The following is a 13,836-nucleotide window of genomic DNA, read 5'->3' as shown; positions in this document are numbered from 1 at the left end:
GGGAGGGAGGGAGGCGGCGGCTCAGAGCAGCGAGCGGGGATGGCCGGGGATTGCTACCCCCAGCAGCCTGCGGGAGGCAAACGCGCCCAGCACCAGATCCAGCGATATTTCAACCGCTTCTGTATACAAGGCGATCGGGACTCGCAGTAGGCATGATATATAGCTTTTATTAAACGGACCAGGTTCTTGCAACAACAAAAAAATCATTCTTTCATTGCTAGCTTTCGGGCACAAACAAGCCCTTCATCAGGCATTGGAGAAAAGACTGCACAAATTCTCCTGGGTAGAAGAGAAATCACTCGTGTGTAGGTTGGGGCCTGCAGCATGCCCCAGTCCCTTCAGGCTCTGCGTGAGGAGGGAGGCTGAGGCACCAGGCTGGGATTCAGGAGAAATGCCTGCAGCTCTCCGCTCCGCCACGGCCTTCCTGAGCGTCCCTACGCCAGGCTCAATTACCACCGGCAGAGAGCTCAGGTGGCCACAGCAGGACACAGCTGCAATCGAGGTGCCTAAACCCAGTAGATACCTCCCTTTGTGACTGGATGGGGCCCTTACCACCCACAGCTCTGCTCCTAAGCACGCACACATTGCTCCAGTCTCAGCAGCATGACCCCTGCGCGCACACCGGAGAGGTGGGCGTGATCCCCTCAGCCTAAGAAGGGACTTGAAACCATGTCCTCACTTCCCAAGGGCCTGGGCCATCACAGGAGTCTGTGACTAGGCAGGCACAGCCTCCAGCTTCCCCCTCCTCTGGCTCATTGTAAAAGGAGTGAGTGGGTCCGGCTCAGCTCTTTGAAAGAACAATATCAGCACCTACTCTTAGAAGTGTCCAGGCTTTTGAGATCCCAAAAGTGGCTTTGGGATCCCGCTCCAAGGTATTAAATGCTGCTCAGAAGCTGTTTAGGGAGCCTGAGCTGCTAGCACAGGGCTCAAGAGGGCACGCAGGGGCAGGTGCCTCACAAGTCAGCCCTACTGTTTAAGCACCTTCATTGGCTCTAGGGCTTCACCTCCCTCTGCCTCAATTCTTGGTCTTTCAAATAGGGACAGAACTATTTCTTTTGTCCTTTTTACTGAAACAGCCCTTTGTCAGACGGGGTGGTCTCCAAGTATACACAGAAATCTTAAAGATTTTAAAGCTAGGGCTTGGGATTGTTTTTAAATAGAAAAATATGAGACGACTTTTCCCCCATTTCCATCTCTCCCCACCCCCAACCAATGCTTTATTCTTCTCTGAATTACAACAGTGCCCAGAAGCTCAGGGCCCCATTGTGCTAGATATGGTCTGAATAGAGAGATGCAGTAGTGAAGAAAACAAGGGAGCGGGGGAGAGAGAGAGAGATGGTGGATTATGCATCATCTTTCTGTTGTTGCCCTTGTAGTGTCCAGCCACATGCTCCACTTGCTTCTGCCACTATGATATATAGAGCACAGTATGCATAGCAACCTTTTATCAGGTGTTAACATATCACCACAACAACCCTTCCCCCTTCATTTTTTCTTTAGGATTTACATGGGCACAAACATACTGTGGGACACATTAGGCACACTACTCAACTTCTGTTTCTTTGAGAGCTGTAGTCCAGGTAAGTTGTTTAAAACTGACCAACCTTAGGGAATGAGCAAGTGTTGTCTGGAGGCTGCTGACTAGACAAATAGCCTCCTCTGAGGTGTTATACTTTGGGAGAACATCAGACATCTATCATGTTCAGATATTGATATCAAACAGATCTGTCATAAAAGCAACTCACTGATACCTGCACCTGAAGAATACAGTGAATCTCCCTGCCTGTGACCTAAATAGAGAGCAAGAGGTACAAAACCCCAGTGGATGGGACTTGAACTTTACTGCACATACAGTGGGCACATCTACACATGCACTTTAATGCACAGTAGACTAATGCACAGTAAAATAAAGCATTACATAAAAAAGCATGACATTATGCTAATGCACAATCAAAGTCTATTGTACACTGTCACTATAAAAGCATGCAAATGCATTACTGCATGCTAGTGCAGCTAGCGCATTAATTTAGTACCTCAGAGCTCCTATAAGCATACAGGGAACCAGCTCCAGTGTGCTGGAAATCTAGTGTATTGGAGCAGATTCAATTAATCGAGTCTGCTGCAGCATGGAAATTAATGCGCTCCAGCAGAATTTAGCATCACATGACTCAGTGTCCCCATGCTGAAAAATGGCATCAGGGGCTTTGAACTAAAGCTTGTTCAATAAGCTTTAATTCAAAGTGCCCTGCCACCATTTTTCAGAACACCTCCCAGAACATGTGCAAAAATGCCCTCACATTGGAGGTACTAAATTCAATGTGCATTAGAAAAGATGCATTAATGCATGTGTACACATGCCCAGTATGTTGCAAAATATTCCACTTTCTCTTTTCTTCCACTCTGCAGGGCTTATTGGAGTAAAGGCAGTGCTACACTAAGGCAGCTACATTTGCAAGGAACAAAGGGACTGCCTGGCTTGGGGAAGAGGCAGGGAGAGGTGCCTCATTCACTCTTCACCTCCAGGTCTATGGGAGGGGAGCAGCAGCAGTCCTCCATCCCTTCTCAAGACTGGAGTGACCCCCAGGCTCGGGAAGGCAAAAAGCCTTACCCACAGCTCCACTTCCCAGGTTCCACTGTTGCACTAATTCTTTAAAACTTCCCATTTTCTAACATTAGTTTGAAAATGAAGGCAAAGAAAGGCAAAAGCAAACCTTTCACTGGATCTTTTGAGAGGGAAGTAAATACTCCTGGAAATGCTTCCTTTTTAGATACTGGCCTGAAGTTTTTTGGAAAAGAGAAATACTAGATATGTAAGGGTGAATTGAGATAAAAGCTCAAAAAAGACTTTTATACAAAATTTTACAGGAGGAAATATTTTTACACTATTCTTGTTGCAGTGACAACCTAAATGATTTCCAAGGCCAAAGAATATGCCTGTGTTATAGTTCATAATCTCTGAAGTGTGTTATAATGTTCAACCCCTAGTGCATTATGCCAAAATGCAGAAACATCAGGAGTAACATATTTATTCTTTGTATACCTTAAAGGATTAAACAGCTTAAATAAGGTTATACAGCCACCTTGCTGCCCTTACAGTGGACACTGACTGATGAAGAGCACAGATGTGGATAAGCCCAGATGCTGCAGTCTAACACGGGTTGTTGTATATTCTTTGCTTTCACTACCTTTGGCAGGTCACACAACACATCCCCCACTAACATGCTATATTTCATTTTCTTTTTCAGGAGAATTTCTATGAGGAAATTATGTCTGTGTCATCTCACACTGGTTTTATAGGGCTCTCTTTCCCAGCTGCTTACAGCTAAAACACGTTACTTACTTCATAGCTAATATTTTGTGCATTTTTCATTACAGAAATAAAATAGCTAGTTGTTCTTCATCTCTGACCACGTAGGTGTCTATACAGCAGGTGTTATCACAGCCAGAAGTAATAATTTAAATATTGCCTTGCAGTTTGATGTGTTGTGGAACATTATTCTTATAATGTTCATCCAAATAATACAGTTGGATGAAAAACAGCATAATTTTCATGAAATCCAATAGATCATTCATATTAGATGCTGTACTTGACTGAGTTAACTTGATTCAAATAGGGGAAAAGAAACATGACTAATGTGTCCACTCAGATCAAGTTACTATTTTGAATAGTAAGCAATCCCAAAGACCTGCTCACAATCAAGTTACAAACCAAGTTAAAATGCCAAAAACTGAATAAATTAAAGAAAAATCAATCCATTACTAGGTAATATATGAGCAGAAAGGAAATTAAAAAATTGCTGTTTTTTAATGAATTGTTATTCTCAGTGCACCCCTTAAAGATTTGGCTCATCATTCCTTTGACACATTTTCTGAGTATGACTGTTTATAAGAAGCGATGGATATACACAACCACTTGTCCACCAAATGAAAGCAAGAGTTTTGAAGTTATGTTGGATGAACTGGGATGCAAGAAGTACCTCATATAAATCTGAAAACAGGTGCCTCTGCAGAGAAACACAAAGTCCAGTGCTAGAGTTTTCTCTACTGTACAGTGAAGGCAAAGAACACATATGGCAAACTGCACTTCCCATAAACTAAACGAGTAAGAACAAACCTAGGTGTCAATGCTTTTCTTTCTACCCACTCACAGAAAACAAAAGGGAGAAGATGAGGGTAATACTATGGGGCAAGGGGATCAAACCCATCTGGCCTTGCATACGGATCCAGTCTGCATAGCTGGAACAATTCAGGCACTACATGCAGCACACAACCTGGACTGGCCGCACATACTGCTCTAGCCCCATGCACCACATGCAGCATGTTTCAGTTCTGGGATCATACACAGCACGCCACGTGGGGCTAGTCCAGGGCATACATTGCATGTGGCACCCATGCCAGATGAGGCCCATGTGCTGGATCCAGCATGGGCAGTTAGTCTGTGGACCCAATCCAGACCAACCCCAGATCCAGTGTGCAGGACTGGGCTGGCATAGGTGCCACACACAGCCCATGCTGCAGGCTGTATGATATAGCCATGGCAGATGGACTCCGCATACTGGTTTTGGCCAGAGCATGCTGTGTGCAGTGCGGGGGGCCAGTCAGAGATCCACAAGCAGCACTGCAGGCCAAATAATAGGCTCTGTGGGCTGAAGCCTCTGCTATAGGAGGTGCTAGACCTCAGTACCTCTTAGGTCAAATGTGTCATGCATATACAACACTGTAAAGCAAATCCTGATAGGCTATAACTCAGCTGAAAGTCTGTTGAAGTCAATGTTGCCAAGGCATTTTACATCAATGGATAATTTAATTTTCTCCATCACGTAAAAAGCATGATGGCAAACAGCAATCACAAATACAATTCAACCCTTCCTGTCTGTCCCCCAGTCACCCTAGATACTGCAACAAAGTTAACTTCTAGCCTAAGATAACATAGGAGAAGGGGGAGAAAAGCATTTACATTTTAGGACCCAGTTCAACTTCTACTGCAGTCTTTATGCTGTCAGTACAAGCAACTTTTGCTCTACAAGATATCATAAGAAACAGGCCTACTGGGTAATTTCTGAAGACCCAACTATGCCCCCCTGCCACCCACCACCCTATACACATGTTGAAAGAAAGTTCAGGCTGTACCAGCATTTCTGTGTTCAGATTCTGATATTCTTTAATACAATCTCACAGTAACTTTTCCACATAACAGATGATTCAAATTCTCTACTGAACACAAAATGAATTATTTCTAAACAAGCCTTCTTAACTTGTTCCCACCATAAACCCTTATGCCTCTATCACCTCCTCAACTCAGGCCCCTGCCACACATTACATATATTATACAATTAACTGGTTAATTGCTCAATAAATTGAAACCAGCCACATGTGCAAAGTAATTATCACACAATTAATTAATCACATAATAAATTTAGACCATGCACATGTGCAAAGTAATTATTATGCCATGAAAATGTCTATCCAGCTGTAAAATAAGACAACCAGCTGCAAAGTTAGTGCTTGAAAATATGCAACTTGATAGCTGGTTTCTATCCAGCTTTAATTTGAACACGTGGAAGGGCCCTCAGTCCACTGCTTTCTAGTCCAATCTCTCATCCTCAGTCCCTGCCTGTCCTCTGACACCCTCCTGTTTCCTGGCTCCTACCCTTATCACTGCAGGTTATGCCCATGTTTCTCTCCCACTCTGCCTTGGGAATGGTACACATGCAACTGAGGTAGCATGTAGGGAATATGCCCAGTATAGAAAGAAGTCACACAATATAGCTGCTAAATTCTAACAAATCTGTACTAAACATATCTAACCTGTAGTTTTTCCTTTGAGTCTTCTCGAGTATCCTAGCCAAATTTTAAGTCCCTGCTCTATGGTTTCTCTTTCTTTTTTTCTTTCTTTTTTTGTAGTACCAGCCAACGTAGTTTTGAATTAGCTCTCAGGAAGGATTGTGACTAGCAACTTCCAATTAGATGTAATTTACTGTTTATGTATGGCCTAAAAATGTCAGAAGAGATCAAGAACAGCTGTTTAAATTGCACAGGGCCAAATACTTTCAAAATGGAGAACAGTTTGTTACAGGTCTACAGTAACTTCTGAAGTTATAGTGTGTCACGTTCCATGTGTCATGTTACTAGTACACTGCAAGAGTTATTTCTTCTCATTCCCAATTGAGCACAGGACGTTTCTCTAGCTAGCGTACACCAGGTTATCCAGCCAGCATAGCACTGGACAGTTTACTGATGTTCTCCTGCCAGCCTACTGAAAATAGTTCAGGTTCTAGTATACTAAGATATGGTGTATAGGTTATCAATGGATGTGGGACATCAAATGTCAACCATTTTAATCATGTATTTGCAACCAGAATCTTCAAAGACCATGTTTCCTATCATATTTCCACATCTTTGTTCCTCTCCTCTTCCTTGAAATGATTAAGGAGAAGCACCTAACTCCAGCCACTGTAATTCCACTTGAAGCAGTTCTGAGATGGAACATTCTTTGTATGGAGAAAAAAATTTTAATTGAAAATTATTTGGGAGCAAACTATAATCCGTTTGCAAGGAGATCATTCATCTTCAGGCCCCTTTACAATTAGAAATGCTGTTTTCTAAGGCATAGCATATTTTAGCATTAATAATAACTAAATAAAATACTAGAGCAGCTAAGAATCTTAATCATGAACCAGGACCCTACTGTACTTGTCAGGGTGCAAATACATAAGGAATAGAAGGAGATGAGAATGAGACCAGAACAAAGCCTGTGGAATACCCATAGAAAGATGGTGGAGGATCTGAAAGACACATTGCAGGAAAAATTAGAGTGTCCTGGAAAGATCCAAGTTTTACAAACCAAGGGAGGAAAAGTTTTCAAGACTTGAATTACTGTATTTACTCAGTTCTATGATATGGTTTCCTCTGCCATTTAACATGATGGGGGAAGGGGGGGCGGAGAAGGGCACTCCTCATCCAAGAACTGAATATGAGGGAGAAGGGGACAGGCAGTTGCTGTGGCTCAGGCTCCAGCCCCTACCTGGGGTCTGGCTGTGGTCACAGCTGCTGCCTGCCTCCCCCACACTGCCTCTGCACCCTGCCATCTCTCCCCTACAGCCTCTTCCCCCACCTGCCCTTCTTCCCTTTCCTTTAGCCTTGCTCCATGTCAACAGGCTCCATCCACACCGCTGCAGCCTGGTGCATTGAGCCAGGCCCCATAGCAGGAGTGCACAACCCACATGGCTGCTACAGGAGGTAGGCTGGGGCCATGCTCAGCACCCAAGGCTAGACCAGGGACAGAGCCTGCTGACACAGAGCAAGAATAAGAGTGGGGTGAGCAAGAAGCAGAGGCTGGGTGGGTGGGGGGTGAGGAATCAGATAGAGTGGGGAGGGGTGAAGCAAGAGAGGAGAAGCAGAGGCTGGAGGGATGGGGAAGGGGGAACAGAGGCTGGAAGAAGGGGCAGGAGGGGTATTGGAAGGGGAAAGTAAGAGCCTGAGGCTGCATGCGGAGTCAGGCAGGGGACAGAGTTGTTAGGGGGTAGGCATAAGCAGGGGGCAAGCTGCTTGACCACCCTATACCACTGCTCCCCACCCCCACTGCCTGCCCCCCTGCAGCAGTGAGGGAGGAGTGAATTAAAGATGAACCTCCAATAATTAGATTGTATACATGGGAAATTATAACAAATTTATAAACAAATTTATTTGGGGCGGGTCATCTTAAATTAGATTAAATATGGTACAGGTGTCTGGAAGGAGCTGGAGGTCAGGAACTATAAACAGTGCATCCAATGAGCTGAGAGATGAAAAGAGAAAGGAAAAAGCGACATTTATATTAAATTTGGGGAAGTCATCTATAGTTATGTCGGAGAGGCAATTAGGCATCAATATGCTAGGCTGTAGGTTTTTAAGACAGAAGATATTAAAGCATAAATACTGTATTGTGTGGGGGGGATAGAAAAATTAGCGGGGCTCTGGCATTAGGCGAGGCTCAGGACCTGGGCAGGTGAAACACACCACAGGAGTAGTCCCTGAAGCAGCTCCATCTCCCTACCTCGCTAGTGGCAGGCGAATCGTCAAACACCATTTAGAATGTGGGTTTTCAGCACATGTTCATGGCACTGCATAGTGCACAGACAAACATTTGATTACCTTTATTTTCTTAACAAAAGCTGTTTGACTAGAGTTCAGTATCAGGAAACTGCTATGAAACACTACTCCTGTAATTAATGATTACTGAATGAGCCAGTTTTGCCTTCAGTTGTGAATGTGGAAAATAGTGAAATGACTTACAACAAATGGCACTGTAAAGCATACATGAGCCAGCATGATATATTCAGTAGAGTTCACTTGGCAGCCCTTCTCATCATCTTCTGATGGAATTAAAAGAGCCCTGGGGAAAAACACCTGAGCTCCACAGAGTACACAAGCAACTCAGCTACTTGGAGATAATAACATTAATGAGTTGTGTTCAAGGAACAGACAATTAGACACTTTTATGGAGGAAAACATTACAAAAGCAGAAAAGCTAGACAGAGAGAAACTTTACAGAGACAGACTTATTGGGCCAAGTAGCTTTTCTAGTCTAGTAATTATTGATGCCTCTAGTCAGGCCAGCCGGCTATGGAAAATGCAGCGAAGCAATGTGTGCTGAAGAACAAATATCGACAGATTGTTCCTGGTAGCATTTGTCTAAGGAACTGATAATAACAAAATGTATGGCTCTTCATGATTCCCCCAGAAACACTGCAGAACATTGATTTCAAACCAACCAGCAGTGGGGATGGGAAAAACCTGCTGCCTCCTGGCTCACCTGATACATGGCTCCTCTTCTGATCTATAGAAAATGAACAAGATATTCTTGCTTGTATTACTAGCAAAATAACTGCAAAGGGCTAAGCCTTTTGCTGAGACAACACATCCAGTCTCTTGGACAAAGCTTGAGTGACATTCCCCAATATCAATGTGATTTCTTGATCAGATGAAGGAATGGCAGCCTGTACCGTGCTGGTGGGAAGATGGGTTGGCCAGAAGCAAGGGCCCCAGGAAAGGTAAAGATTAAATGGGAACTACTAATCAAAAAGTTAAGCCATCTCCTCAGCCTGTGTAAAATCTTTGTAGCTTCACCAAAGTCAGCTGAGGCTCAGTGCACACCACCCGAGTCTCTGGCCAGTTACTAACGATGTCTGCGGGAGTATGGTTTCACAGATATGTAATGTGTGGAGGTCTGCCAATCTGCTCCAAAGCCACATACTAGCAGAGACAAAGGAAGCTATTCTCCTTCCGGTGTTGTGTATGCATGTGTGAGGATGTGGGAGTAGTGGGGTTAATGCAAGTAACATCCATTCATTCCCATGGGAGTAGGGGGTGTAAGTCCCCTGACCTGTAAGAGAACACCATCACTCAGAGAACATAGTGAGGGTAATCTAATGGGGTCCATGACACAGCCCACTCAGCTGCACTTCAATGAGCTTTGGATCTGGCACTTAAATAATTCTGTTGTTTCTAGGATTTGAATATCTCCATAGTCCCAGTTTGCTGCCTTTGTCAAAAGGATAAAGTAAGATTTTAAGGCATCTGTCAATCCTATCATTATGTCAAAAGAATTTGTGAACTCTGTTGCTCCCCTACCCCCAACCTCCACCCACTTCTACTGCCGTTGCTGTCAGTGGATATAGGACTGGCCCTTTGTCTTGAGGATGGTCAAAGCCGAAAGGCAAGATTTTAAAGGGATGGGGAAAGAATTATCACCACTTCCTAAAGCACCAGAAGTCACAGGTGAGTCAGGGGGACTTGCATTTCTCTGTCACGAGATCCAAACAGGTTCTGTGAAGCACAAGGAAAATACCTTGCAAATAGGACTAATAAAACCCTTCTGAATTCACTCCCCATTCCATGCCAAAAATATATACTTGGAATAACCTACGGATAACCTTGGAATATGCCTAGATCAACCTCCACCCTGCACTCATTGTCAGCTCCTAAGCCCCATGTCTTCAATGAGGCCTGTGTGAAGTAACAACCACATCCTTGGCCACCTGGGGGGAAAAAATAAAACAGCATGCCCCCATCATCTACTCTACAGACTGCAACATGAACCCCAGCTAACTGGGAACAGAATATATTGACATGTATCAGCAAAAAAAAATTCATTAACAGTTTTGCTTATTTACAACATATTGACTTAGTATAGTTGAAACATGAGTTTCCTGAAAACCATACAGAATCCTTAAGCTCTGTTTTACAGTAAATGGAGTCATGAAATATTAAAACTTGTAAAAAAAATGTATTCTATACCAGGGCAATACATTAATATCCAGTAACTCAAAAATCATGGGATTAATTTTCTTCAAACTTCAGATAAACTCTCTCATGTGCCTTAAGAGTGTATCTCTGGTTTTCCAAGCCAAATCAATATCTAAGGCAATATCTGGGGTTAAAACAGAGCTTTATATTGGGAAGCTAAAACAGTGTATAATAATGGAAGTTGGGAGTAGTCTTAACCATGAAGAACCTGCTACCACTCTATACCATTACTAACAACTCTGCATGATCAAACTAGTTTACCAACTTGATTACTAGTAGCAACATTTATATTAAATTTGGGGAGTCACCTATAGTTAAGTGATAGTCCTAATGAACCTGCTAAGATACTGGATAAAGCACAGACCTTCACGGTATTTTAGCATCACAGACCTGTCAGATTCCAATAAATCTACTAGATTCTGCTACATACCTTGTCATCACAATTTCAGAGTCTGAAAAAACATTTAATTTATGACAAGAACATGAGAAGAAGCAGCACCTGTTGGTATTAAAAAGCTGTTTTGATAGTTTCCCCCAAAGAATCATACTTGGTGATAGAGCATGACATGAGGCCCAATGAGGTGGAGCCAGACCAGGCTGCTCTGTGTCTCTACTGCATATACATTTTTGGAGGATCCCAGCACTTGTCACAGGTTCCATTCATGAGTGGGGAGCTAATTAGTACATGACTCCTTTGTGGAGGCTATCTGGAGTATACACACGTCCTGAGCAGTGCTGAGCTACAGTGTCACCACGGCTTGAAACACTGTTGACTCTGCTGGGTACCAGCCCAATGAACTATACAGGAAATCATAAAACTTTTTTTTTTTTTTTTTTTTTTAACTAATATGCATAGTTTGTAAAACATATAAGTAGGTACAAAAGTACTGCTTAAAAATGTGTTTATGGAGTACCTGTGCTAAAACTTTCAGCAATTTCAAAAAAGGTAAAATGCATCAATTCTGGATGAACTAAATCTATGGGTACTCATAGCAATTTGCCTGTAAGAAAATTACTACATACATTTTTATTTTAGTCAGTGTTTTCAAAGTTGCTACTCACTTCCATGTGCTCAGGGAGAGCAAGGTCTGACAGTAAGGGATGGAGGAAGCTGCTGCACGGGAAACAGGTTGTGGGGGCAGAGGGCAAGGGGGCCACCTGATCCCCTCAGATTTATTTTCTCTGCTATAGCAATAGGAAGGAAATTAATTCAAGGCAAAACTCCAATAACTAGATTCTATACCTGGAAAATTATAACTAATATGGAATTTTTCCTTATATAGAATCTAATTATTGAGGGTTGTTTTATATTCAGGGTCATCTACTATTGGAGTAAGCTTGGTAGTTTACAGGGGACTGAGGTGAAAATTCCCAGTGCCAACCCTCTGATTTGTGTATTTATGCTGAGTGACATTTTTGTATCTGCTTTTTCAGACACATATTGAAGTTTCTGATCTTTAACCATTAAATTGTCTGTTGAAAAAAAGGAAAGGTAGACCCTGTCCCTTCTGCTGCGTTGCTTAAAATAAGTTTACAGGGTCTCACTGGTCAGTTTGGAACAGGTCCTCCTGACATAGTCATGAAGTAGGATGCACTTGGATGACCCTCCTTGCTGTAAAAAAAAATTCATAGTTATACCTCTGCTCCACCCTAGGGGCTCTACAATGGGATGCTAAAACAGCATATAATAATGTAAGTTGAGTGTAGTTTTACCTGTGAATAACTCAGCTCCCAAGTTAGCTGCCCAATGAGACCGGTACAGCAAAGGATCTTGATGCATAATATATTCCTCATTGTCTTGTGGCATCGACAAAAAACTGCAGGGTTTGGGGGTTTGTTTGTTTTTTTTTTTAATGTAAATGGTGGACAAACGGTGGTTTATGAAGAAATATTAAGAATTTGCATGGCTGAAAACCAAAACAAGTTGACCAGAAAATGTGAAATGTTTAGATCTAGAATCCATCACTCCTTACAAAGCATGCAGGAAGCTCCAGTGATCATCCATTCATGTGCCTAAAGTTACACACAGGGCTTACATTTTTTACTGGATCTGCGCCTTCGACATGGGAGAGATGTTGTCTGTTTCTTGCCCTTTACAACACTGAGCACACCACCAGAGCTTAACAAATACATAATAACTGCTGCTTCTAATCCTGTTGTCAGTCTTGGCCACAGTTGTGTGTGGGAGGTATCAATAGGGACAGAAGCCAGCAGAAAGAAGAGAGGCATTTGTTAACTGGCAATGTTTGCTTTACTATTTGGCAATTGGCTAGGAGAACAATGTACTCACATAAAGACATAAGACATGATCAATCACCTCTCCTAGTTTATGCATAAATAGAGTACATTGTTTTCAAAGCACTGATTATACTAACTCCGTATGTTGTGGCTGAAAATCTAGCTTGACAATTTCTTTTCAGCCTATGTTGTGGTCCTCAAAAAAATGTCATTCTGCAGCAAAATGTGACACAGGTAACATCATTCTTTAAAACAACTTTTTTTTTTTCAACTACTTGTTCATGTAGTTTATGAAAAACACATATTAAGCTGAGTTGCTGAGGGATATGGTATTCTAAAATATGGTGGACAAAGTGAAATTCTTGTTTGCTCTGATTTTTCATTGGCACTAACATAACTTAAATATTTTATAACTTTTCTTGAAGTTTACTGAAACTTACTTGGTAATAACCCATTCTGGAAGGACACTGAATGATCGCATTACTGATTGAATGATTAAAGTCTTAAGAATATTTCAGAATTACACAAAGGTGATGGCTAGGCACTGCACAGAAAAGGAAGCAGAAACTGTAATGATACCATAACTATCTCCTTCGCCAGTTGGTTCCTATAACACATGCCCCACTGTACAAAAGAAAGGGTTTTTTCCTAAGAACTCATTATTATATCCATACTTTCAGGTGTGAGCTGCTGGATCCCTTTGTGAATCACTATATACAGGCAACTGCAAATACAATATTTCCTCACATATCACACACCCCCAGGCATCTTGCTTTTAGAAGGCAGAATGAAGAAAAAGATTTCTCCCAGAATCATGAATGCCTACAGCAAGAACCAGGCCTGATCTTTAAAGATCTCTGTAAATCGAGCTGGAACTACCCCCTGCAATGGCTCCTTTAATTTAGTTTTTTATTTTGGTGCTCTACCCCCTCCCCCCACCTGCCCCTGATGGGCAGAGGCACCCCATCATTTTTAACTATGTCACATTCTTCACTTTCTCGGTGATCAGTGGTAGACGACTGGGGTGGAGGGGCAAGCAGTGAAATTAAAAATATTAAAGGAGCCACTGTGGGGGGCACTTCCAGTGTGATTTTCAGAGATTCCTGTTAATCTTAAAAATTCACTCACCCTCCCTTTCCTGTTTAACCAAAAGCTGAAACCTTAGCCATGGTTGAAAACTAGTCTCAGTGGGTGCATACAATTTTGAAAACAGCTAAAAAAGAGAGTCTCCAGGGCAGTATAAAGTTGAAAAGAGACCAGAAGCAGCTAGCAAATGTGAGATAGTGCTCATGCTAAGCAAGGCCTAGCATG

At 42.5% G+C, this 13,836-nt stretch overlaps 1 protein-coding gene across 1 annotated transcript in view; it reads right to left on the bottom strand.

Annotated features, from left to right (window-relative positions):
- Positions 1 to 13,836, bottom strand: part of ARHGEF4 (Rho guanine nucleotide exchange factor 4) — a 491,134-nt gene that overhangs the window by 55,802 nt on the left and 421,496 nt on the right. The gene's annotated exons all lie outside the window — the stretch shown is intronic.

The sequence above is a fragment of the Gavialis gangeticus genome, unplaced genomic scaffold (genome assembly GCF_001723915.1).
Source record: "Gavialis gangeticus isolate Ggan-Ray unplaced genomic scaffold, GavGan_comp1, whole genome shotgun sequence".
Lineage (NCBI taxonomy): Eukaryota > Metazoa > Chordata > Crocodylia > Gavialidae > Gavialis > Gavialis gangeticus.
Note: the sequence above shows the minus strand (reverse complement) of the source record. Positions and strands in the feature narration are given on the sequence as shown.